The sequence below is a fragment of the Perna viridis genome, chromosome 8, assembly GCF_037379345.1.
Source record: "Perna viridis isolate PV_CMFRI_1.1 ecotype Kerala chromosome 8, ASM3737934v1, whole genome shotgun sequence".
NCBI classification, from domain to species: Eukaryota; Metazoa; Mollusca; class Bivalvia; order Mytilida; family Mytilidae; genus Perna; species Perna viridis.
In genome coordinates, this window is record NC_142452.1 from 1,223,842 (window position 1) to 1,250,467 (window position 26,626).

General features: G+C 32.3%; 1 protein-coding gene and 21 non-coding genes across 22 annotated transcripts in view; 11 read left to right on the forward strand and 11 right to left on the reverse strand.

Moving 5' to 3' along the window:
• LOC148608750 (uncharacterized) overlaps positions 1–26,626 on the reverse strand; it is a 226,934-nt gene that overhangs the window by 80,367 nt on the left and 119,941 nt on the right. The gene's annotated exons all lie outside the window — the stretch shown is intronic.
• Positions 231–303, forward strand: Trnav-aac (transfer RNA valine (anticodon AAC)). Its single transcript has one exon. It is a non-coding gene; the product is annotated as a tRNA-Val (tRNA).
• On the reverse strand, positions 1,711–1,783 carry Trnav-uac (transfer RNA valine (anticodon UAC)). Its single transcript has one exon. It is a non-coding gene; the product is annotated as a tRNA-Val (tRNA).
• Trnav-aac (transfer RNA valine (anticodon AAC)) lies at positions 2,193–2,265 on the forward strand. Its single transcript has one exon. It is a non-coding gene; the product is annotated as a tRNA-Val (tRNA).
• On the reverse strand, positions 3,660–3,732 carry Trnav-uac (transfer RNA valine (anticodon UAC)). The gene has a single exon. It is a non-coding gene; the product is annotated as a tRNA-Val (tRNA).
• On the forward strand, positions 4,145–4,217 carry Trnav-aac (transfer RNA valine (anticodon AAC)). Its single transcript has one exon. It is a non-coding gene; the product is annotated as a tRNA-Val (tRNA).
• On the reverse strand, positions 5,625–5,697 carry Trnav-uac (transfer RNA valine (anticodon UAC)). Its single transcript has one exon. It is a non-coding gene; the product is annotated as a tRNA-Val (tRNA).
• Positions 6,105–6,177, forward strand: Trnav-aac (transfer RNA valine (anticodon AAC)). Its single transcript has one exon. It is a non-coding gene; the product is annotated as a tRNA-Val (tRNA).
• On the reverse strand, positions 7,584–7,656 carry Trnav-uac (transfer RNA valine (anticodon UAC)). Its single transcript has one exon. It is a non-coding gene; the product is annotated as a tRNA-Val (tRNA).
• On the forward strand, positions 8,065–8,137 carry Trnav-aac (transfer RNA valine (anticodon AAC)). Its single transcript has one exon. It is a non-coding gene; the product is annotated as a tRNA-Val (tRNA).
• Trnav-uac (transfer RNA valine (anticodon UAC)) lies at positions 15,453–15,525 on the reverse strand. Its single transcript has one exon. It is a non-coding gene; the product is annotated as a tRNA-Val (tRNA).
• On the forward strand, positions 15,933–16,005 carry Trnav-aac (transfer RNA valine (anticodon AAC)). Its single transcript has one exon. It is a non-coding gene; the product is annotated as a tRNA-Val (tRNA).
• Trnav-uac (transfer RNA valine (anticodon UAC)) lies at positions 17,413–17,485 on the reverse strand. The gene has a single exon. It is a non-coding gene; the product is annotated as a tRNA-Val (tRNA).
• On the forward strand, positions 17,894–17,966 carry Trnav-aac (transfer RNA valine (anticodon AAC)). Its single transcript has one exon. It is a non-coding gene; the product is annotated as a tRNA-Val (tRNA).
• On the reverse strand, positions 19,373–19,445 carry Trnav-uac (transfer RNA valine (anticodon UAC)). The gene has a single exon. It is a non-coding gene; the product is annotated as a tRNA-Val (tRNA).
• Trnav-aac (transfer RNA valine (anticodon AAC)) lies at positions 19,853–19,925 on the forward strand. Its single transcript has one exon. It is a non-coding gene; the product is annotated as a tRNA-Val (tRNA).
• Positions 21,333–21,405, reverse strand: Trnav-uac (transfer RNA valine (anticodon UAC)). Its single transcript has one exon. It is a non-coding gene; the product is annotated as a tRNA-Val (tRNA).
• Trnav-aac (transfer RNA valine (anticodon AAC)) lies at positions 21,814–21,886 on the forward strand. The gene has a single exon. It is a non-coding gene; the product is annotated as a tRNA-Val (tRNA).
• On the reverse strand, positions 23,294–23,366 carry Trnav-uac (transfer RNA valine (anticodon UAC)). The gene has a single exon. It is a non-coding gene; the product is annotated as a tRNA-Val (tRNA).
• On the forward strand, positions 23,774–23,846 carry Trnav-aac (transfer RNA valine (anticodon AAC)). Its single transcript has one exon. It is a non-coding gene; the product is annotated as a tRNA-Val (tRNA).
• On the reverse strand, positions 25,253–25,325 carry Trnav-uac (transfer RNA valine (anticodon UAC)). The gene has a single exon. It is a non-coding gene; the product is annotated as a tRNA-Val (tRNA).
• Trnav-aac (transfer RNA valine (anticodon AAC)) lies at positions 25,734–25,806 on the forward strand. The gene has a single exon. It is a non-coding gene; the product is annotated as a tRNA-Val (tRNA).

Here is a 26,626-nt window from a genome sequence, read left to right on the forward strand (position 1 = left end):
ATTTCACACAAAAAAAAAAAAAAAAAACCCACAGCTGTACAGTAGGCCAAATGGTTCATTGATAGTTTACAAGTATGAAGGGTCATTTCTGCGGATGGGAGCAACTTTGCTCACGGTCATTTCAGAAAATTTTTTCCAGCCTTTTCTTTTGCATTATAATTTTGTGCAATATGAGTGTTGACGCATTTGCATCAAAGTTAAATAAGTTTTTTCATACCTGAATACGTAAGGTTTCCGTGGTGTAGTGGTTATCACATCCGCTTAACACGCGGAAGGTCCTGAGTTCAATCCTCAGCGGAAACATATATTTTTTGCCATCTTTATTGCCGTCATAAAATGTATGCTTTTAGACTCAAGTTTTTAGGTCGGCTATTAGATGTGGATTATAATGCTGTTTGGAAAGCTACATGTCCTTATTTCTTTTTCTAAAGTACAAGAAATCAATCGTGGTGTTGAAATACTGTTTTATCATTTTACTCATAGACAATTAGAATGTTTGCCTGATTTTTCCACAAGATTATATGGTTTTAGTTGAAGAAAATACAAACACAAACACTTGTAATTGCACCCGTTTTGAATATAATTTATAGTCTTGATGGTAGAAAGTACGCTTTACCTAATACAACAAGATCATTTTATGAGATATTGTTAAAGACATTACCAAGGAAACTTACATGTAATTCTTTACATTACTGGTGTGAAATATGTTTAAAATTTGATGGTCAAAAAGTTCTGAACTTTTTCATTTTTTTCTTCTCTAAGGAGAGAAAGATGAGATGTCATATTACTGCTGATTCTATGTGTCCAGTTTGCGAAGATGTACATGAGGACTTGGAGCATTTAACTATTCTGTGAAGATGTTTGACTCAGTTCAATGACTTTTTTTTTAAAGATTTTTTACATAACATTCTGTGTACATGTAATAGTTCTGCAAGCATTGTCAATACACTAAACTTCAATTATATATGTCACTTTGGTCTAGTCAAGAAGGATAAACATATAAACTTATAATTTGCAAATATAGTTTTATGTGCTAGTTCTAAGATTTTGTGTTGTAAAGAGGAGAAATGTTTCTACGAAGGATGCATGAGAAATTGATAGACACAGCGCCATATTATAAACATGTTCTCAAAAAGCATGTAAATGACGCATACTTGTATTATAAACAGAAAAGGTGTCTGTATTAATTTGGAAAAAAAATATGATTTAAACAAACATTCTATATAAAGGATCAGTAATAATGAAATACATAGTGACTTTAAATTGAGATCTGATTGTAATTCATTGTTACAATTCAAATTAACACTGATATTATGAATTATTGGTAGACTAGCACTAATAATTATTTTATGAATGTATTAATGTGCATAAAATTTTATCAAAATAAAAAAAATCACATTTGCACAACACGCGGAAGGTCCTGAGGTTATTCCTCAGCCGAAACAGATATATCGGAAAAGAGTTGCAGTGGAAAATGTTAAAATTAAGGAGAAAAAAAATAGACCAGCCACTTCTTTTGAAAAGTAATAAATTCTGGTATATCGCATGTACGTCGACACGGTTTGTCCAGAGAATTAGTTTTCTTCGTGTAATTGAACTATTTTCAAGTCTTGGGTAAAATATGTTATAGCTATAGCTATTCGATTCGATTTGATTTTTCGGAGTGTACAAACATATCTTTTGAACTTTTCGGAGTACAAAAATATCTAGAGGTTCTGGCGAGGTTCGAACTCGCGACCTTCTGCGTGTAAAGCAGACGTGATAACCACTACACCACAGAACCGGTCCAACAAATTGGAGAAAAATATATCATTTAAAGATGGACCTGTCCTTGGTGCACTTTCAAATGCTACTTCGAAGTTTTCTGTGCAAAAATTATGATCCGACCAAGTTTTCGTTTGCACTTTGATGATCAGGCAAATTTTCCGATTGGTTTGAACCATTTGCCGCAGAATACATTCATTTCACACAAAAAAAAAACCAAAAAAACCCACAGCTGTACAGTAGGCCAAATGGTTCATTGATAGTTTACAAGTATGAAGGGTCATTTCTGCGGATGGGAGCAACTTTGCTCACGGTCATTTCAGAAAATTTTTTCCAGCCTTTTCTTTTGCATTATAATTTTGTGCAATATGAGTGTTGACGCATTTGCATCAAAGTTAAATAAGTTTTTTCATACCTGAATACGTAAGGTTTCCGTGGTGTAGTGGTTATCACATCCGCTTAACACGCGGAAGGTCCTGAGTTCAATCCTCAGCGGAAACACATATTATTGCCGTCATAAAATGTATGCTTTTAGACTCAAGTTTTTAGGTCGGCTATTAGATGTGGATTATAATGTTGTTTGGAAAGCTACATGTCCTTATTTCTTTTTCTAAAGTACAAGAAATCAATCGTGGTGTTGAAATACTGTTTTATCATTTTACTCATAGACAATTAGAATGTTTGCCTGATTTTTCCACAAGATTATATGGTTTTAGTTGAAGAAAATACAAACACAAACACTTGTAATTGCACCCGTTTTGAATATAATTTATAGTCTTGATGGTAGAAAGTACGCTTTACCTAATACAACAAGATCATTTTATGAGATATTGTTAAAGACATTACCAAGGAAACTTACATGTAATTCTTTACATTACTGGTGTGAAATATGTTTAAAATTTGATGGTCAAAAAGTTCTGAACTTTTTCATTTTTTTCTTCTCTAAGGAGAGAAAGATGAGATGTCATATTACTGCTGATTCTATGTGTCCAGTTTGCGAAGATGTACATGAGGACTTGGAGCATTTAACTATTCTGTGAAGATGTTTGACTCAGTTCAATGACTTTTTTTTTAAAGATTTTTTACATAACATTCTGTGTACATGTAATAGTTCTGCAAGCATTGTCAATACACTAGACTTCAATTATATATGTCACTTTGGTCTAGTCAAGAAGGATAAACATATAAACTTATAATTTGCAAATATAGTTTTATGTGCTAGTTCTAAGATTTTGTGTTGTAAAGAGGAGAAATGTTTCTACGAAGGATGCATGAGAAATTGATAGACACAGCGCCATATTATAAAAATGTTCTCAAAAAGCATGTAAATGACGCATACTTGTATTATAAACAGAAAAGGTGTCTGTATTAATTTGGAAAAAAAATATGATTTAAACAAACATTCTATATAAAGGATCAGTAATAATGAAATACATAGTGACTTTAAATTGAGATCTGATTGTAATTCATTGTTACAATTCAAATTAACACTGATATTATGAATTATTGGTAGACTAGCACTAATAATTATTTTATGAATGTATTAATGTGCATAAAATTTTATCAAAATAAAAAAAATCACATTTGCACAACACGCGGAAGGTCCTGAGGTTATTCCTCAGCCGAAACAGATATATCGGAAAAGAGTTGCAGTGGAAAATGTTAAAATTAAGGAGAAAAAAAATAGACCAGCCACTTCTTTTGAAAAGTAATAAATTCTGGTATATCGCATGTACGTCGACACGGTTTGTCCAGAGAATTAGTTTTCTTCGTGTAATTGAACTATTTTCAAGTCTTGGGTAAAATATGTTATAGCTATAGCTATTCGATTCGATTTGATTTTTCGGAGTGTACAAACATATCTTTTGAACTTTTCGGAGTACAAAAATATCTAGAGGTTCTGGCGAGGTTCGAACTCGCGACCTTCTGCGTGTAAAGCAGACGTGATAACCACTACACCACAGAACCGGTCCAACAAATTGGAGAAAAATATATCATTTAAAGATGGACCTGTCCTTGGTGCACTTTCAAATGCTACTTCGAAGTTTTCTGTGCAAAAATTATGATCCGACCAAGTTTTCGTTTGCACTTTGATGATCAGGCAAATTTTCCGATTGGTTTGAACCATTTGCCGCAGAATACATTCATTTCACACAAAAAAAAAAAAAACAAAAAAACCCACAGCTGTACAGTAGGCCAAATGGTTCATTGATAGTTTACAAGTATGAAGGGTCATTTCTGCGGATGGGAGCAACTTTGCTCACGGTCATTTCAGAAAATTTTTTCCAGCCTTTTCTTTTGCATTATAATTTTGTGCAATATGAGTGTTGACGCATTTGCATCAAAGTTAAATAAGTTTTTTCATACCTGAATACGTAAGGTTTCCGTGGTGTAGTGGTTATCACATCCGCTTAACACGCGGAAGGTCCTGAGTTCAATCCTCAGCGGAAACATATATTTTTTGCCATCTTTATTGCCGTCATAAAATGTATGCTTTTAGACTCAAGTTTTTAGGTCGGCTATTAGATGTGGATTATAATGTTGTTTGGAAAGCTACATGTCCTTATTTCTTTTTCTAAAGTACAAGAAATCAATCGTGGTGTTGAAATACTGTTTTAACATTTTACTCATAGACAATTAGAATGTTTGCCTGATTTTTCCACAAGATTATATGCTTTTAGTTGAAGAAAATACAAACACAAACACTTGTAATTGCACCCGTTTTGAATATAATTTATAGTCTTGATGGTAGAAAGTACGCTTTACCTAATACAACAAGATCATTTTATGAGATATTGTTAAAGACATTACCAAGGAAACTTACATGTAATTCTTTACATTACTGGTGTGAAATATGTTTAAAATTTGATGGTAAAAAAGTTCTGAACTTTTTCATTTTTTTCTTCTCTAAGGAGAGAAAGATGAGATGTCATATTACTGCTGATTCTATGTGTCCAGTTTGCGAAGATGTACATGAGGACTTGGAGCATTTAACTATTCTGTGAAGTTGTTTGACTCAGTTCAATGACTTTTTTTTTAAAGATTTTTTACATAACATTCTGTGTACATGTAATAGTTCTGCAAGCATTGTCAATACACTAGACTTCAATTATATATGTCACTTTGGTCTAGTCAAGAAGGATAAACATATAAACTTATAATTTGCAAATATAGTTTTATGTGCTAGTTCTAAGATTTTGTGTTGTAAAGAGGAGAAATGTTTCTACGAAGGATGCATGAGAAATTGATAGACACAGCGCCATATTATAAAAATGTTCTCAAAAAGCATGTAAATGACGCATACTTGTATTATAAACAGAAAAGGTGTCTGTATTAATTTGGAAAAAAAATATGATTTAAACAAACATTCTATATAAAGGATCAGTAATAATGAAATACATAGTGACTTTAAATTGAGATCTGATTGTAATTCATTGTTACAATTCAAATTAACACTGATATTATGAATTATTGGTAGACTAGCACTAATAATTATTTTATGAATGTATTAATGTGCATAAAATTTTATCAAAATAAAAAAAATCACATTTGCACAACACGCGGAAGGTCCTGAGGTTATTCCTCAGCCGAAACAGATATATCGGAAAAGAGTTGCAGTGGAAAATGTTAAAATTAAGGAGAAAAAAAATAGACCAGCCACTTCTTTTGAAAAGTAATAAATTCTGGTATATCGCATGTACGTCGACACGGTTTGTCCAGAGAATTAGTTTTCTTCGTGTAATTGAACTATTTTCAAGTCTTGGGTAAAATATGTTATAGCTATAGCTATTCGATTCGATTTGATTTTTCGGAGTGTACAAACATGTCTTTTGAACTTTTCGGAGTACAAAAATATCTAGAGGTTCTGGCGAGGTTCGAACTCGCGACCTTCTGCGTGTAAAGCAGACGTGATAACCACTACACCACAGAACCGGTCCAACAAATTGGAGAAAAATATATCATTTAAAGATGGACCTGTCCTTGGTGCACTTTCAAATGCTACTTCGAAGTTTTCTGTGCAAAAATTATGATCCGACCAAGTTTTCGTTTGCACTTTGATGATCAGGCAAATTTTCCGATTGGTTTGAACCATTTGCCGCAGAATACATTCATTTCACACACAAAAAAACAAAAAAACCCACAGCTGTACAGTAGGCCAAATGGTTCATTGATAGTTTACAAGTATGAAGGGTCATTTCTGCGGATGGGAGCAACTTTGCTCACGGTCATTTCAGAAAATTTTTTCCAGCCTTTTCTTTTGCATTATAATTTTGTGCAATATGAGTGTTGACGCATTTGCATCAAAGTTAAATAAGTTTTTTCATACCTGAATACGTAAGGTTTCCGTGGTGTAGTGGTTATCACATCCGCTTAACACGCGGAAGGTCCTGAGTTCAATCCTCAGCGGAAACATATATTTTTGCCATCTTTATTGCCGTCATAAAATGTATGCTTTTAGACTCAAGTTTTTAGGTCGGCTATTAGATGTGGATTATAATGTTGTTTGGAAAGCTACATGTCCTTATTTCTTTTTCTAAAGTACAAGAAATCAATCGTGGTGTTGAAATACTGTTTTAACATTTTACTCATAGACAATTAGAATGTTTGCCTGATTTTTCCACAAGATTATATGCTTTTAGTTGAAGAAAATACAAACACAAACACTTGTAATTGCACCCGTTTTGAATATAATTTATAGTCTTGATGGTAGAAAGTACGCTTTACCTAATACAACAAGATCATTTTATGAGATATTGTTAAAGACATTACCAAGGAAACTTACATGTAATTCTTTACATTACTGGTGTGAAATATGTTTAAAATTTGATGGTCAAAAAGTTCTGAACTTTTTCATTTTTTTTTTCTCTAAGGAGAGAAAGATGAGATGTCATATTACTGCTGATTCTATGTGTCCAGTTTGCGAAGATGTACATGAGGACTTGGAGCATTTAACTATTCTGTGAAGATGTTTGACTCAGTTCAATGACTTTTTTTTTAAAGATTTTTTACATAACATTCTGTGTACATGTAATAGTTCTGCAAGCATTGTCAATACACTAAACTTCAATTATATATGTCACTTTGGTCTAGTCAAGAAGGATAAACATATAAACTTATAATTTGCAAATATAGTTTTATGTGCTAGTTCTAAGATTTTGTGTTGTAAAGAGGAGAAATGTTTCTACGAAGGATGCATGAGAAATTGATAGACACAGCGCCATATTATAAAAATGTTCTCAAAAAGCATGTAAATGACGCATACTTGTATTATAAACAGAAAAGGTGTCTGTATTAATTTGGAAAAAAAATATGATTGAAACAAACATTCTATATAAAGGATCAGTAATAATGAAATACATAGTGACTTTAAATTGAGATCTGATTGTAATTCATTGTTACAATTCAAATTAACACTGATATTATGAATTATTGGTAGACTAGCACTAATAATTATTTTATGAATGTATTAATGTGCATAAAATTTTATCAAAATAAAAAAAATCACATTTGCACAACACGCGGAAGGTCCTGAGGTTATTCCTCAGCCGAAACAGATATATCGGAAAAGAGTTGCAGTGGAAAATGTTAAAATTAAGGAGAAAAAAAATAGACCAGCCACTTCTTTTGAAAAGTAATAAATTCTGGTATATCGCATGTACGTCGACACGGTTTGTCCAGAGAATTAGTTTTCTTCGTGTAATTGAACTATTTTCAAGTCTTGGGTAAAATATGTTATAGCTATAGCTATTCGATTCGATTTGATTTTTCGGAGTGTACAAACATGTCTTTTGAACTTTTCGGAGTACACAAATATCTAGAGGTTCTGGCGAGGTTCGAACTCGCGACCTTCTGCGTGTAAAGCAGACGTGATAACCACTACACCACAGAACCGGTCCAACAAATTGGAGAAAAATATATCATTTAAAGATGGACCTGTCCTTGGTGCACTTTCAAATGCTACTTCGAAGTTTTCTGTGCAAAAATTATGATCCGACCAAGTTTTCGTTTGCACTTTGATGATCAGGCAAATTTTCCGATTGGTTTGAACCATTTGCCGCAGAATACATTCATTTCACACAAAAAAAAAAAAAAAAAACCCACAGCTGTACAGTAGGCCAAATGGTTCATTGATAGTTTACAAGTATGAAGGGTCATTTCTGCGGATGGGAGCAACTTTGCTCACGGTCATTTCAGAAAATTTTTTCCAGCCTTTTCTTTTGCATTATGATTTTGTGCAATATGAGTGTTGACGCATTTGCATCAAAGTTAAATAAGTTTTTTCATACCTGAATACGTAAGGTTTCCGTGGTGTAGTGGTTATCACATCCGCTTAACACGCGGAAGGTCCTGAGTTCAATCCTCAGCGGAAACATATATTTTGAGCTGGTTTTTGGATGTACCATGTTTAACATGTAAACAAAGTGTTGTCCGGAAATTATTCTGATTTTGGTGAGTTCTTCGCCATATTTGTAACTGTAAACATTTCCTGAAGTTTAATGTGTATTATTTGATTGAATGTGACATATATTATCGCATAATATTTGTTGAATAGCCCCTTTTCCTGTGTTTTCGTTACAGGGAAAAGGGGGAGGGAAGGTGTGTTCGATTTGTATTCAGTGGTTTGACTAAAGACTGATGGCAAACTTTAATAATAGTGGGGGAGAAAGTTCCCGAAAAAACATGAATTTTTCAAATGAACAGTTCTCAAAGGAGAAAACCGTTTTAGTTGGGTGCCCCGTAGATGGTTTTGGTGCCGTGGAGGCTGAAATGATTATTGATGAAATTGAGACGAAATGTGGTGTTGGAAGTGTCGTTGCATGCGTACCGAAAAATGGAGTTGGTTATGAGGTGGTACTAAGAGAGAGAAAAATGATGGAATCCGTTATTGGTGAACTATCTTTAAATGGTAAAAAGTGCGCTGTTAATGAATTAGAGGCAAGTTTTAAGTACGTTTCAATTCTAAATTTAAGTATGTATGTCTCAGATCGAGAAATTATTGATAGATTTTCCAAGATTGGAGTGGAGATTGTTTCTCCGATAAAGAAGCATAGGATGAAGTCAAAGAATAATGTCTTTGACGGAACTCGTATTTTCAAAGTTAAACTTCCGCCGAACATGGCTTCAATACCGTATTCAATGAAGTTTTCAGTTAATGAAAAGGAGACGGCTTACTACCGGGTTATTCATAACCAACAAGTCAAGGTGTGCTCTGGGTGCTTTAGCTCAGAACATATATACAAAGACTGTCCAGAATTTAAATGTTTTGAATGTGGTCAGCAGGGGCACATTAGTAGAAAATGTTTAAAAAACAAGTGTGCGTTTTGTTTTCGAAAGAAAGACTATTGTAATTGCAAAGCCAGAGAAGAATTGCAAATTGTGAATCATTTTCCACAATTTTCTTCTGAGAATTTGCAGGAAATGTCATGTCGGGAGTTGATAAAAGAAGCAGATGAGGAGGCTATGAAAACCACAGATGTGAAAGTTGGATATATGGATAAAAATTGTAAGGAGAAGGAGGTTTGTACAAGTGTGCAGGAGAATGTTGATTCTCGTGAAGGTACAGATGTAGGAGATAGTATGGAAGATGGAATCGTGAGTGTAAATGGCGATGCTAGTCATTACACTGAGGATGTAGATGAAGTGGGTTTTGGTGAAAGTGCTAAAGGTGGTGCTAGCCTTTGCACTGATGATGAGGGTGACGGTGATTGGAATGGAGATGGTATTTACATTGATGAGGAGGAGTGTTTTGAGATGGATGATGGTGTTGGTGATGACAGTGCGGAATGTGTCAGAGATGATAAAGTCAAGAAAGGTACAGATAAAGAATTAAACAATATTTGTTTGAATAATTGTAATATTGAACCGTTTTGCTTACTAAATCAAATGTTGAATTGTCTGGTGAAAATAGAATTGATAAAATGTCTGATGGTTTTAATGTTGAAAGTGCTGTCTCCCCCCTTGAACAAAATGACAGTAGCCAGGGGGAAGTCAGAAGTTCATGTGATTCTCTGGATGAGATTACTATGGACACTTTTCCCGTGGTCAGTGAAGACCAAGAGGAAAGTGGAGATACTTTCACTGTTGTAGGGAAGAAGAGAAATTACTTGGGTATTAAAAGGAGAAGTATGCTTAATATCAAGCCTAATATTAAAGCAGCAAGGTTGTCAAATTTACAAAAACATTTGAATAGTTAATAATGGAGTGTTTAATGTTGTATATTATTAGAATTATTTTTGTGATGGCTACTTATAACTTCATAAGTTTTAATTGTAATGGTCTATGTAACCAAAGTAAAAAGGATTGTATTTTTTCATTATGTAATGAAAGAAAGTATGATATTGTATGCTTACAGGAAACATTTTGGAATAATATTATTTTTGAAGATATAAAGAATGATAAGACATTATGGAATGGTGATATTTTTGCAAGTAATAGTAACTGTAATAGACAGGGTGTTGCAATTCTTGTCAGTAAAAACCTTAAAAATGTATTTAAAGTTTGTGAATGTGTACCTGGTAGATTTATTCATATTCAAGGTAAAATCAATGATAAAATTGTAGATATTTTTAATTTGTATGTTCCTAATAGTGTAAGTGAAAAATGTGAATTTTTTGAAGATTGTAAAAGTAAAATTAAAGGAGACGGATATGTTATAGTAGCAGGCGATTTTAATACTGCACTGTCTCCTTTAGATAAAAGTGGGAAAACTGCTTTTTATGCAGATAGGTCTGTGAAATATCTTAATACTATGATGCACGATAATTGTTTGTTTGATGTCTGGAGAGACAGAAATGCAGGTGTCAAAATGTTTTCACGAAAACAAGTTGTACAAGGTTTTTTGACACAAAGTAGAATTGACTATTTTTTAGTTTCTAGTAATGTTAAGCCCTGTATTAAAAATATTTTTTATAGAGATACTTGTTTTAGTGATCACTGTATTGTTAGCATGAAATTAGATTTTACAGAGGTTGAAAGAGGACCAGGTATCTGGATTTTTAACTATTCCTTATTAGATAATGAAGAATATGTAACAAGAATCAGAAAGTTATTAGAAGATGAAATATGTTCAGATTTTTATTATTCAAACCCTCTCATTTGGTGGGATAATTTGAAATTTAGTATTAAGAAAATAAGTCAAATCTATGGCAAAGAAAATCAGAAAGAGAGAAGCAAAGAATATTTTAAATTGCAAAATAAGTTACAAGAATTGTCAGTGAAGTCTGCATGTGGTATAGAAATTGATTATGTAAAATATTTAGAATTAAAAGATGAACTTGAAGCTATAGAAAAACATAGATGTAATGGTGCTATATTAAGGTCTAAATGTCAACATGCCTTAGAAAGTGACAAGAATACTGCTTATTTCTTAAGTCTGGAAAAATATAAACAAAATAAGAATTTGATAAGTACTTTGAGAAATTGTGATGGTAATGCTGTTAGTAGTACTGTGGAATTATTAGATGTTGTGCATAATTTTTATAAAAAATTGTTTTCATGTGTAAATACTGACAATGATGCAATCAATGACATGTTAGATTGTGTTGATGTTAAAGTTGATGATATTGATATTACTAAATGTGATGATGATATATGTATTGATGAGATTGAACAATCATTGAAAGGAATGAAAAAAGGCAAAACGCCTGGCTCTGATGGATTGACTGTTGAATTCTATCTTTATTTTTTAAATGAATTGAAACCTGTATTGAAATATATTTATGATAGTATTGAAGAAAATAAAGTTTTATCTAGGTCTATGAGATATGGCATGATTAATTTGATATATAAGAATAGAGGTGACAAATCTGAACTTAAAAATTTCAGACCTATAACTTTATTAAATGTGGATTATAAAATACTAGCAAGAGTAATGGCTAACAGGTTTAAGTTTGTATTACCAAAAATTATATCACCTACTCAAAGTTGCTGTATTATAGGTAAAGACATTTCTGACACTACTGCAAGTGTTAGAGATATTATTGATTTGGTTGAAATGGATGATTTAGAATGTTACTTGTTGAAACTTGATCAGGAAAAAGCATTTGACAGGGTTGGACATGAATATTTATTTTCTGTCTTGCAGAAATTTGGATTTGGGGAGAAATTTATTTCTTGGATAAAAATATTTTATACTGACATTTTCAGCACTGTCAAGTGTAATGGGTTCCTGTCCAAATACTTTCAATTAAAGAACTCTGTAAAGCAAGGTTGTCCTATATCAGCTTTATTATATGTATTAGTAGCTGAACCATTGAGTACAATGATTAAAAAGAATAGTAGTATTAGAGGTTTGAATATTCCTAATACAAACGTTGAAGAAAAGATTTTTTCACATGCTGATGACACTACTTTAATTTTGTCTGACAAAAATTCAGTAGATGAAGCCTTTAGAGTTTTACATTTGTATGAACAAGCATCTGGGGCAAAATTAAATAAGGATAAATCGGAAATTTTGGCATTGGGAACTGGAACTATTTCAAAACATGAATTAGATGCTTGGAGTATTAGAGAGTGTGATGGGGTTTTACAGCTTTTAGGCATATGGATTGGTAAGGATAAATCTCTTTGTGATAGTTTGAATTGGGATTGCAAAGTACAATCTATTTTGAAGCTATTGAATTTTTGGAAAATGAGACACTTATCAATACATGGTAGATTAACTGTAATAAATACTTTATTGATGAGTAAACTTTGGTATACTCTTATGGTTGTTAATATACCAGAAAAACATTATTTAGAAATTAAGAAGATATGTATTGATTTTTTGTGGAATGATAAACCATCTCTAGTTGCATACGATGTAATAACTAATAAGGTGTTAGATGGTGGTTTAAATTTTCCTGACATTTTTCATAAAATGTATGCATTTAGGCTAAAGTTTTTAAGTAGGCTATTAGATATGGATTATAATGCTGTTTGGAAAGTTACATGTCTTTATTTCTTTTCTAAAGTACAAGGAATGAATCTTGGTGTTGAAATATTGCATTGCGATTTTACTCATAGACAATTAGGATGTTTGCCTGATTTTTATAAATGTATGTTGTATACATGGGGGAAGATACGTCATTGTATGGAAATAGACATTAATGTGACTAATGTTTTTGATATTCCCCTCTTCTGTAATCCAATGATTGTGAATGGTGATAGTATGTTATATATGAGAACATTTATAGAAGCAGGTATTGTCAAGATTAAGGACTTAGCCTATGAATGCAAGAAAGGTTTTATGAAGGACACTTATATTCAAGATATTGTATCTCAAAAGTTCCCTGATGTTTCCGTTGATAAAATTATTAAAGTAGTGAAATGTATTAAGCAATGTATTCCACAAGATTATGTAGTTTTAGTTGAAGAAAATGCAAACACTTGTAAAGCAACTGTTTTAAATATAATTTACAGCGTTAATGGTAGAAAGTATGCTTTACCTAATACAACAAGATCATTTTATGATATACTGTTAAAGACATTAACAAGAGAACCTAATTCTGTAAAATACTGGTGTGAAATATTTTCAGATTTTGATGTTCAAAAAGTACAAAAAGTTTTGAACTTTTCATTTTTACAAAGTGATTGGATTGAGTCATCATTCAAAATTTTCCATAGAGTTTTCTTCACTAAGGAGAGACTGATGAAATGCCAAATTACTGTTGATTCTATTTGTCCAGTTTGCAAAGATGTGCATGAAGACTTGGAGCACTTGATCATTGTGTGTAGATGTTTGACTCAGTTCAATGACTTTTTTAAAGATTTCCTACATAACATTATGTGTAATAGTTCTACTAGCTTTGTCAATACTCTAGATTTCAATTATATATGTTACTTTGGTCTAGTCAAGAAGGATAAAAATATAAACTTATATTTTGTAAATACAGTTTTATGTGCTAGAAGATTCTGTGTAGTAAAGAGGAGAAATATCTCTATGAAGGATGATCATTTGATAGACATAGTGCCATATTTTAAAAATGTTCTGCAAAAACATGTGAGTTATGCATACTTGTATTATAAACAGAAGAAGTGCATGTATTTATTTGAAAAGTATTATTTAAACAAAAATCCTGTATTAAGGATAAGTAATGATGAAGTACATATTGAGTTTTAATTGAGATCTGTTGTTAATAATTGTTACAATTCTAACCAACACTGTGATAATATGAATTAATGGGAGACTAGCCCAATAATTCTTTTATGAATGTATTTATTTGAATAAAATTTTATCAAAATAAAAAAAAAAACATCCGCTTAACACGCGGAAGGTCCTGAGTTCAATCCTCAGCGGAAACATATATTTTTGCCATCTTTATTGCCGTCATAAAATGTATGCTTTTAGACTCAAGTTTTTAGGTCGGCTATTAGATGTGGATTATAATGTTGTTTGGAAAGCTACATGTCCTTATTTCTTTTTCTAAAGTACAAGAAATCAATCGTGGTGTTGAAATACTGTTTTATCATTTTACTCATAGACAATTAGAATGTTTGCCTGATTTTTCCACAAGATTATATGGTTTTAGTTGAAGAAAATACAAACACAAACACTTGTAATTGCACCCGTTTTGAATATAATTTATAGTCTTGATGGTAGAAAGTACGCTTTACCTAATACAACAAGATCATTTTATGAGATATTGTTAAAGACATTACCAAGGAAACTTACATGTAATTCTTTACATTACTGGTGTGAAATATGTTTAAAATTTGATGGTCAAAAAGTTCTGAACTTTTTCATTTTTTTCTTCTCTAAGGAGAGAAAGATGAGATGTCATATTACTGCTGATTCTATGTGTCCAGTTTGCGAAGATGTACATGAGGACTTGGAGCATTTAACTATTCTGTGAAGATGTTTGACTCAGTTCAATGACTTTTTTTTTAAAGATTTTTTACATAACATTCTGTGTACATGTAATAGTTCTGCAAGCATTGTCAATACACTAAACTTCAATTATATATGTCACTTTGGTCTAGTCAAGAAGGATAAACATATAAACTTATAATTTGCAAATATAGTTTTATGTGCTAGTTCTAAGATTTTGTGTTGTAAAGAGGAGAAATGTTTCTACGAAGGATGCATGAGAAATTGATAGACACAGCGCCATATTATAAAAATGTTCTCAAAAAGCATGTAAATGACGCATACTTGTATTATAAACAGAAAAGGTGTCTGTATTAATTTGGAAAAAAAATATGATTTAAACAAACATTCTATATAAAGGATCAGTAATAATGAAATACATAGTGACTTTAAATTGAGATCTGATTGTAATTCATTGTTACAATTCAAATTAACACTGATATTATGAATTATTGGTAGACTAGCACTAATAATTATTTTATGAATGTATTAATGTGCATAAAATTTTATCAAAATAAAAAAAATCACATTTGCACAACACGCGGAAGGTCCTGAGGTTATTCCTCAGCCGAAACAGATATATCGGAAAAGAGTTGCAGTGGAAAATGTTAAAATTAAGGAGAAAAAAAATAGACCAGCCACTTCTTTTGAAAAGTAATAAATTCTGGTATATCGCATGTACGTCGACACGGTTTGTCCAGAGAATTAGTTTTCTTCGTGTAATTGAACTATTTTCAAGTCTTGGGTAAAATATGTTATAGCTATAGCTATTCGATTCGATTTGATTTTTCGGAGTGTACAAACATGTCTTTTGAACTTTTCGGAGTACAAAAATATCTAGAGGTTCTGGCGAGGTTCGAACTCGCGACCTTCTGCGTGTAAAGCAGACGTGATAACCACTACACCACAGAACCGGTCCAACAAATTGGAGAAAAATATATCATTTAAAGATGGACCTGTCCTTGGTGCACTTTCAAATGCTACTTCGAAGTTTTCTGTGCAAAAATTATGATCCGACCAAGTTTTCGTTTGCACTTTGATGATCAGGCAAATTTTCCGATTGGTTTGAACCATTTGCCGCAGAATACATTCATTTCACACAAAAAAAAAAAAAAAAACCCACAGCTGTACAGTAGGCCAAATGGTTCATTGATAGTTTACAAGTATGAAGGGTCATTTCTGCGGATGGGAGCAACTTTGCTCACGGTCATTTCAGAAAATTTTTTCCAGCCTTTTCTTTTGCATTATAATTTTGTGCAATATGAGTGTTGACGCATTTGCATCAAAGTTAAATAAGTTTTTTCATACCTGAATACGTAAGGTTTCCGTGGTGTAGTGGTTATCACATCCGCTTAACACGCGGAAGGTCCTGAGTTCAATCCTCAGCGGAAACATATATTTTTTGCCATCTTTATTGCCGTCATAAAATGTATGCTTTTAGACTCAAGTTTTTAGGTCGGCTATTAGATGTGGATTATAATGCTGTTTGGAAAGCTACATGTCCTTATTTCTTTTTCTAAAGTACAAGAAATCAATCGTGGTGTTGAAATACTGTTTTATCATTTTACTCATAGACAATTAGAATGTTTGCCTGATTTTTCCACAAGATTATATGCTTTTAGTTGAAGAAAATACAAACACAAACACTTGTAATTGCACCCGTTTTGAATATAATTTATAGTCTTGATGGTAGAAAGTACGCTTTACCTAATACAACAAGATCATTTTATGAGATATTGTTAAAGACATTACCAAGGAAACTTACATGTAATTCTTTACATTACTGGTGTGAAATATGTTTAAAATTTGATGGTCAAAAAGTTCTGAACTTTTTCATTTTTTTCTTCTCTAAGGAGAGAAAGATGAGATGTCATATTACTGCTGATTCTATGTGTCCAGTTTGCGAAGATGTACATGAGGACTTGGAGCATTTAACTATTCTGTGTAGATGTTTGACTCAGTTCAATGACTTTTTTTTTAAAGATTTTTTACATAACATTCTGTGTACATGTAATAGTTCTGCAAGCATTGTCAACACACTAGACTTCAATTATATATGTCACTTTGGTCTAGTCAAGAAGGATAAACATATAAACTTATAATTTGCAAATATAGTTTTATGTGCTAGTTCTAAGATTTTGTGTTGTAAAGAGGAGAAATGTTTCTACGAAGGATGCATGAGAAATTGATAGACACAGCGCCATATTATAAAAATGTTCTCAAAAAGCATGTAAATGACGCATACTTGTATTATAAACAGAAAAGGTGTCTGTATTAATTTGGAAAAAAAATATGATTTAAACAAACATTCTATATAAAGGATCAGTAATAATGAAATACATAGTGACTTTAAATTGAGATCTGATTGTAATTCATTGTTACAATTCAAATTAACACTGATATTATGAATTATTGGTAGACTAGCACTAATAATTATTTTATGAATGTATTAATGTGCATAAAATTTTATCAAAATAAAAAAAATCACATTTGCACAACACGCGGAAGGTCCTGAGGTTATTCCTCAGCCGAAACAGATATATCGGAAAAGAGTTGCAGTGGAAAATGTTAAAATTAAGGAGAAAAAAAATAGACCAGCCACTTCTTTTGAAAAGTAATAAATTCTGGTATATCGCATGTACGTCGACACGGTTTGTCCAGAGAATTAGTTTTCTTCGTGTAATTGAACTATTTTCAAGTCTTGGGTAAAATATGTTATAGCTATAGCTATTCGATTCGATTTGATTTTTCGGAGTGTACAAACATGTCTTTTGAACTTTTCGGAGTACAAAAATATCTAGAGGTTCTGGCGAGGTTCGAACTCGCGACCTTCTGCGTGTAAAGCAGACGTGATAACCACTACACCACAGAACCGGTCCAACAAATTGGAGAAAAATATATCATTTAAAGATGGACCTGTCCTTGGTGCACTTTCAAATGCTACTTCGAAGTTTTCTGTGCAAAAATTATGATCCGACCAAGTTTTCGTTTGCACTTTGATGATCAGGCAAATTTTCCGATTGGTTTGAACCATTTGCCGCAGAATACATTCATTTCACACAAAAAAAAAACAAAAAAACCCACAGCTGTACAGTAGGCCAAATGGTTCATTGATAGTTTACAAGTATGAAGGGTCATTTCTGCGGATGGGAGCAACTTTGCTCACGGTCATTTCAGAAAATTTTTTCCAGCCTTTTCTTTTGCATTATAATTTTGTGCAATATGAGTGTTGACGCATTTGCATCAAAGTTAAATAAGTTTTTTCATACCTGAATACGTAAGGTTTCCGTGGTGTAGTGGTTATCACATCCGCTTAACACGCGGAAGGTCCTGAGTTCAATCCTCAGCGGAAACATATATTTTTGCCATCTTTATTGCCGTCATAAAATGTATGCTTTTAGACTCAAGTTTTTAGGTCGGCTATTAGATGTGGATTATAATGCTGTTTGGAAAGCTACATGTCCTTATTTCTTTTTCTAAAGTACAAGAAATCAATCGTGGTGTTGAAATACTGTTTTATCATTTTACTCATAGACAATTAGAATGTTTGCCTGATTTTTCCACAAGATTATATGCTTTTAGTTGAAGAAAATACAAACACAAACACTTGTAATTGCACCCGTTTTGAATATAATTTATAGTCTTGATGGTAGAAAGTACGCTTTACCTAATACAACAAGATCATTTTATGAGATATTGTTAAAGACATTACCAAGGAAACTTACATGTAATTCTTTACATTACTGGTGTGAAATATGTTTAAAATTTGATGGTCAAAAAGTTCTGAACTTTTTCATTTTTTTCTTCTCTAAGGAGAGAAAGATGAGATGTCATATTACTGCTGATTCTATGTGTCCAGTTTGCGAAGATGTACATGAGGACTTGGAGCATTTAACTATTCTGTGAAGATGTTTGACTCAGTTCAATGACTTTTTTTTTAAAGATTTTTTACATAACATTCTGTGTACATGTAATAGTTCTGCAAGCATTGTCAATACACTAAACTTCAATTATATATGTCACTTTGGTCTAGTCAAGAAGGATAAACATATAAACTTATAATTTGCAAATATAGTTTTATGTGCTAGTTCTAAGATTTTGTGTTGTAAAGAGGAGAAATGTTTCTACGAAGGATGCATGAGAAATTGATAGACACAGCGCCATATTATAAAAATGTTCTCAAAAAGCATGTAAATGACGCATACTTGTATTATAAACAGAAAAGGTGTCTGTATTAATTTGGAAAAAAAATATGATTTAAACAAACATTCTATATAAAGGATCAGTAATAATGAAATACATAGTGACTTTAAATTGAGATCTGATTGTAATTCATTGTTACAATTCAAATTAACACTGATATTATGAATTATTGGTAGACTAGCACTAATAATTATTTTATGAATGTATTAATGTGCATAAAATTTTATCAAAATAAAAAAAATCACATTTGCACAACACGCGGAAGGTCCTGAGGTTATTCCTCAGCCGAAACAGATATATCGGAAAAGAGTTGCAGTGGAAAATGTTAAAATTAAGGAGAAAAAAAATAGACCAGCCACTTCTTTTGAAAAGTAATAAATTCTGGTATATCGCATGTAGGTCGACACGGTTTGTCCAGAGAATTAGTTTTCTTCGTGTAATTGAACTATTTTCAAGTCTTGGGTAAAATATGTTATAGCTATAGCTATTCGATTCGATTTGATTTTTCGGAGTGTACAAACATGTCTTTTGAACTTTTCGGAGTACAAAAATATCTAGAGGTTCTGGCGAGGTTCGAACTCGCGACCTTCTGCGTGTAAAGCAGACGTGATAACCACTACACCACAGAACCGGTCCAACAAATTGGAGAAAAATATATCATTTAAAGATGGACCTGTCCTTGGTGCACTTTCAAATGCTACTTCGAAGTTTTCTGTGCAAAAATTATGATCCGACCAAGTTTTCGTTTGCACTTTGATGATCAGGCAAATTTTCCGATTGGTTTGAACCATTTGCCGCAGAATACATTCATTTCACACAAAAAAAAACAAAAAAACCCACAGCTGTACAGTAGGCCAAATGGTTCATTGATAGTTTACAAGTATGAAGGGTCATTTCTGCGGATGGGAGCAACTTTGCTCACGGTCATTTCAGAAAATTTTTTCCAGCCTTTTCTTTTGCATTATAATTTTGTGCAATATGAGTGTTGACGCATTTGCATCAAAGTTAAATAAGTTTTTTCATACCTGAATACGTAAGGTTTCCGTGGTGTAGTGGTTATCACATCCGCTTAACACGCGGAAGGTCCTGAGTTCAATCCTCAGCGGAAACATATATTTTTTGCCATCTTTATTGCCGTCATAAAATGTATGCTTTTAGACTCAAGTTTTTAGGTCGGCTATTAGATGTGGATTATAATGCTGTTTGGAAAGCTACATGTCCTTATTTCTTTTTCTAAAGTACAAGAAATCAATCGTGGTGTTGAAATACTGTTTTATCATTTTACTCATAGACAATTAGAATGTTTGCCTGATTTTTCCACAAGATTATATGGTTTTAGTTGAAGAAAATACAAACACAAACACTTGTAATTGCACCCGTTTTGAATATAATTTATAGTCTTGATGGTAGAAAGTACGCTTTACCTAATACAACAAGATCATTTTATGAGATATTGTTAAAGACATTACCAAGGAAACTTACATGTAATTCTTTACATTACTGGTGTGAAATATGTTTAAAATTTGATGGTCAAAAAGTTCTGAACTTTTTCATTTTTTTCTTCTCTAAGGAGAGAAAGATGAGATGTCATATTACTGCTGATTCTATGTGTCCAGTTTGCGAAGATGTACATGAGGACTTGGAGCATTTAACTATTCTGTGAAGATGTTTGACTCAGTTCAATGACTTTTTTTTTAAAGATTTTTTACATAACATTCTGTGTACATGTAATAGTTCTGCAAGCATTGTCAATACACTAAACTTCAATTATATATGTCACTTTGGTCTAGTCAAGAAGGATAAACATATAAACTTATAATTTGCAAATATAGTTTTATGTGCTAGTTCTAAGATTTTGTGTTGTAAAGAGGAGAAATGTTTCTACGAAGGATGCATGAGAAATTGATAGACACAGCGCCATATTATAAAAATGTTCTCAAAAAGCATGTAAATGACGCATACTTGTATTATAAACAGAAAAGGTGTCTGTATTAATTTGGAAAAAAAATATGATTTAAACAAACATTCTATATAAAGGATCAGTAATAATGAAATACATAGTGACTTTAAATTGAGATCTGATTGTAATTCATTGTTACAATTCAAATTAACACTGATATTATGAATTATTGGTAGACTAGCACTAATAATTATTTTATGAATGTATTAATGTGCATAAAATTTTATCAAAATAAAAAAAATCACATTTGCACAACACGCGGAAGGTCCTGAGGTTATTCCTCAGCCGAAACAGATATATCGGAAAAGAGTTGCAGTGGAAAATGTTAAAATTAAGGAGAAAAAAAATAGACCAGCCACTTCTTTTGAAAAGTAATAAATTCTGGTATATCGCATGTACGTCGACACGGTTTGTCCAGAGAATTAGTTTTCTTCGTGTAATTGAACTATTTTCAAGTCTTGGGTAAAATATGTTATAGCTATAGCTATTCGATTCGATTTGATTTTTCGGAGTGTACAAACATGTCTTTTGAACTTTTCGGAGTACAAAAATATCTAGAGGTTCTGGCGAGGTTCGAACTCGCGACCTTCTGCGTGTAAAGCAGACGTGATAACCACTACACCACAGAACCGGTCCAACAAATTGGAGAAAAATATATCATTTAAAGATGGACCTGTCCTTGGTGCACTTTCAAATGCTACTTCGAAGTTTTCTGTGCAAAAATTATGATCCGACCAAGTTTTCGTTTGCACTTTGATGATCAGGCAAATTTTCCGATTGGTTTGAACCATTTGCCGCAGAATACATTCATTTCACACAAAAAAAAAACAAAAAAACCCACAGCTGTACAGTAGGCCAAATGGTTCATTGATAGTTTACAAGTATGAAGGGTCATTTCTGCGGATGGGAGCAACTTTGCTCACGGTCATTTCAGAAAATTTTTTCCAGCCTTTTCTTTTGCATTATAATTTTGTGCAATATGAGTGTTGACGCATTTGCATCAAAGTTAAATAAGTTTTTTCATACCTGAATACGTAAGGTTTCCGTGGTGTAGTGGTTATCACATCCGCTTAACACGCGGAAGGTCCTGAGTTCAATCCTCAGCGGAAACATATATTTTTTGCCATCTTTATTGCCGTCATAAAATGTATGCTTTTAGACTCAAGTTTTTAGGTCGGCTATTAGATGTGGATTATAATGCTGTTTGGAAAGCTACATGTCCTTATTTCTTTTTCTAAAGTACAAGAAATCAATCGTGGTGTTGAAATACTGTTTTATCATTTTACTCATAGACAATTAGAATGTTTGCCTGATTTTTCCACAAGATTATATGCTTTTAGTTGAAGAAAATACAAACACAAACACTTGTAATTGCACCCGTTTTGAATATAATTTATAGTCTTGATGGTAGAAAGTACGCTTTACCTAATACAACAAGATCATTTTATGAGATATTGTTAAGGACATTACCAAGGAAACTTACATGTAATTCTTTACATTACTGGTGTGAAATATGTTTAAAATTTGATGGTCAAAAAGTTCTGAACTTTTTCATTTTTTTCTTCTCTAAGGAGAGAAAGATGAGATGTCATATTACTGCTGATTCTATGTGTCCAGTTTGCGAAGATGTACATGAGGACTTGGAGCATTTAACTATTCTGTGTAGATGTTTGACTCAGTTCAATGACTTTTTTTTTAAAGATTTTTTACATAACATTCTGTGTACATGTAATAGTTCTGCAAGCATTGTCAACACACTAGACTTCAATTATATATGTCACTTTGGTCTAGTCAAGAAGGATAAACATATAAACTTATAATTTGCAAATATAGTTTTATGTGCTAGTTCTAAGATTTTGTGTTGTAAAGAGGAGAAATGTTTCTACGAAGGATGCATGAGAAATTGATAGACACAGCGCCATATTATAAAAATGTTCTCAAAAAGCATGTAAATGACGCATACTTGTATTATAAACAGAAAAGGTGTCTGTATTAATTTGGAAAAAAAATATGATTTAAACAAACATTCTATATAAAGGATCAGTAATAATGAAATACATAGTGACTTTAAATTGAGATCTGATTGTAATTCATTGTTACAATTCAAATTAACACTGATATTATGAATTATTGGTAGACTAGCACTAATAATTATTTTATGAATGTATTAATGTGCATAAAATTTTATCAAAATAAAAAAAATCACATTTGCACAACACGCGGAAGGTCCTGAGGTTATTCCTCAGCCGAAACAGATATATCGGAAAAGAGTTGCAGTGGAAAATGTTAAAATTAAGGAGAAAAAAAATAGACCAGCCACTTCTTTTGAAAAGTAATAAATTCTGGTATATCGCATGTAGGTCGACACGGTTTGTCCAGAGAATTAGTTTTCTTCGTGTAATTGAACTATTTTCAAGTCTTGGGTAAAATATGTTATAGCTATAGCTATTCGATTCGATTTGATTTTTCGGAGTGTACAAACATGTCTTTTGAACTTTTCGGAGTACAAAAATATCTAGAGGTTCTGGCGAGGTTCGAACTCGCGACCTTCTGCGTGTAAAGCAGACGTGATAACCACTACACCACAGAACCGGTCCAACAAATTGGAGAAAAATATATCATTTAAAGATGGACCTGTCCTTGGTGCACTTTCAAATGCTACTTCGAAGTTTTCTGTGCAAAAATTATGATCCGACCAAGTTTTCGTTTGCACTTTGATGATCAGGCAAATTTTCCGATTGGTTTGAACCATTTGCCGCAGAATACATTCATTTCACACAAAAAAAAACAAAAAAACCCACAGCTGTACAGTAGGCCAAATGGTTCATTGATAGTTTACAAGTATGAAGGGTCATTTCTGCGGATGGGAGCAACTTTGCTCACGGTCATTTCAGAAAATTTTTTCCAGCCTTTTCTTTTGCATTATAATTTTGTGCAATATGAGTGTTGACGCATTTGCATCAAAGTTAAATAAGTTTTTTCATACCTGAATACGTAAGGTTTCCGTGGTGTAGTGGTTATCACATCCGCTTAACACGCGGAAGGTCCTGAGTTCAATCCTCAGCGGAAACATATATTTTTGCCATCTTTATTGCCGTCATAAAATGTATGCTTTTAGACTCAAGGTTTTAGGTCGGCTATTAGATGTGGATTATAATGTTGTTTGGAAAGCTACATGTCCTTATTTCTTTTTCTAAAGTACAAGAAATCAATCGTGGTGTTGAAATACTGTTTTATCATTTTACTCATAGACAATTAGAATGTTTGCCTGATTTTTCCACAAGATTATATGCTTTTAGTTGAAGAAAATACAAACACAAACACTTGTAATTGCACCCGTTTTGAATATAATTTATAGTCTTGATGGTAGAAAGTACGCTTTACCTAATACAACAAGATCATTTTATGAGATATTGTTAAAGACATTACCAAGGAAACTTACATGTAATTCTTTACATTACTGGTGTGAAATATGTTTAAAATTTGATGGTCAAAAAGTTCTGAACTTTTTCATTTTTTTCTTCTCTAAGGAGAGAAAGATGAGATGTCATATTACTGCTGATTCTATGTGTCCAGTTTGCGAAGATGTACATGAGGACTTGGAGCATTTAACTATTCTGTGAAGATGTTTGACTCAGTTCAATGACTTTTTTTTTAAAGATTTTTTACATAACATTCTGTGTACATGTAATAGTTCTGCAAGCATTGTCAATACACTAAACTTCAATTATATATGTCACTTTGGTCTAGTCAAGAAGGATAAACATATAAACTTATAATTTGCAAATATAGTTTTATGTGCTAGTTCTAAGATTTTGTGTTGTAAAGAGGAGAAATGTTTCTACGAAGGATGCATGAGAAATTGATAGACACAGCGCCATATTATAAAAGTGTTCTCAAAAAGCATGTAAATGACGCATACTTGTATTATAAACAGAAAAGGTGTCTGTATTAATTTGGAAAAAAAATATGATTTAAACAAACATTCTATATAAAGGATCAGTAATAATGAAATACATAGTGACTTTAAATTGAGATCTGATTGTAATTCATTGTTACAATTCAAATTAACACTGATATTATGAATTATTGGTAGACTAGCACTAATAATTATTTTATGAATGTATTAATGTGCATAAAATTTTATCAAAATAAAAAAAATCACATTTGCACAACACGCGGAAGGTCCTGAGGTTATTCCTCAGCCGAAACAGATATATCGGAAAAGAGTTGCAGTGGAAAATGTTAAAATTAAGGAGAAAAAAAATAGACCAGCCACTTCTTTTGAAAAGTAATAAATTCTGGTATATCGCATGTACGTCGACACGGTTTGTCCAGAGAATTAGTTTTCTTCGTGTAATTGAACTATTTTCAAGTCTTGGGTAAAATATGTTATAGCTATAGCTATTCGATTCGATTTGATTTTTCGGAGTGTACAAACATGTCTTTTGAACTTTTCGGAGTACAAAAATATCTAGAGGTTCTGGCGAGGTTCGAACTCGCGACCTTCTGCGTGTAAAGCAGACGTGATAACCACTACACCACAGAACCGGTCCAACAAATTGGAGAAAAATATATCATTTAAAGATGGACCTGTCCTTGGTGCACTTTCAAATGCTACTTCGAAGTTTTCTGTGCAAAAATTATGATCCGACCAAGTTTTCGTTTGCACTTTGATGATCAGGCAAATTTTCCGATTGGTTTGAACCATTTGCCGCAGAATACATTCATTTCACACAAAAAAAAAACAAAAAAACCCACAGCTGTACAGTAGGCCAAATGGTTCATTGATAGTTTACAAGTATGAAGGGTCATTTCTGCGGATGGGAGCAACTTTGCTCACGGTCATTTCAGAAAATTTTTTCCAGCCTTTTCTTTTGCATTATAATTTTGTGCAATATGAGTGTTGACGCATTTGCATCAAAGTTAAATAAGTTTTTTCATACCTGAATACGTAAGGTTTCCGTGGTGTAGTGGTTATCACATCCGCTTAACACGCGGAAGGTCCTGAGTTCAATCCTCAGCGGAAACATATATTTTTTGCCATCTTTATTGCCGTCATAAAATGTATGCTTTTAGACTCAAGTTTTTAGGTCGGCTATTAGATGTGGATTATAATGCTGTTTGGAAAGCTACATGTCCTTATTTCTTTTTCTAAAGTACAAGAAATCAATCGTGGTGTTGAAATACTGTTTTATCATTTTACTCATAGACAATTAGAATGTTTGCCTGATTTTTCCACAAGATTATATGCTTTTAGTTGAAGAAAATACAAACACAAACACTTGTAATTGCACCCGTTTTGAATATAATTTATAGTCTTGATGGTAGAAAGTACGCTTTACCTAATACAACAAGATCATTTTATGAGATATTGTTAAGGACATTACCAAGGAAACTTACATGTAATTCTTTACATTACTGGTGTGAAATATGTTTAAAATTTGATGGTCAAAAAGTTCTGAACTTTTTCATTTTTTTCTTCTCTAAGGAGAGAAAGATGAGATGTCATATTACTGCTGATTCTATGTGTCCAGTTTGCGAAGATGTACATGAGGACTTGGAGCATTTAACTATTCTGTGTAGATGTTTGACTCAGTTCAATGACTTTTTTTTTAAAGATTTTTTACATAACATTCTGTGTACATGTAATAGTTCTGCAAGCATTGTCAACACACTAGACTTCAATTATATATGTCACTTTGGTCTAGTCAAGAAGGATAAACATATAAACTTATAATTTGCAACTATAGTTTTATGTGCTAGTTCTAAGATTTTGTGTTGTAAAGAGGAGAAATGTTTCTACGAAGGATGCATGAGAAATTGATAGACACAGCGCCATATTATAAAAA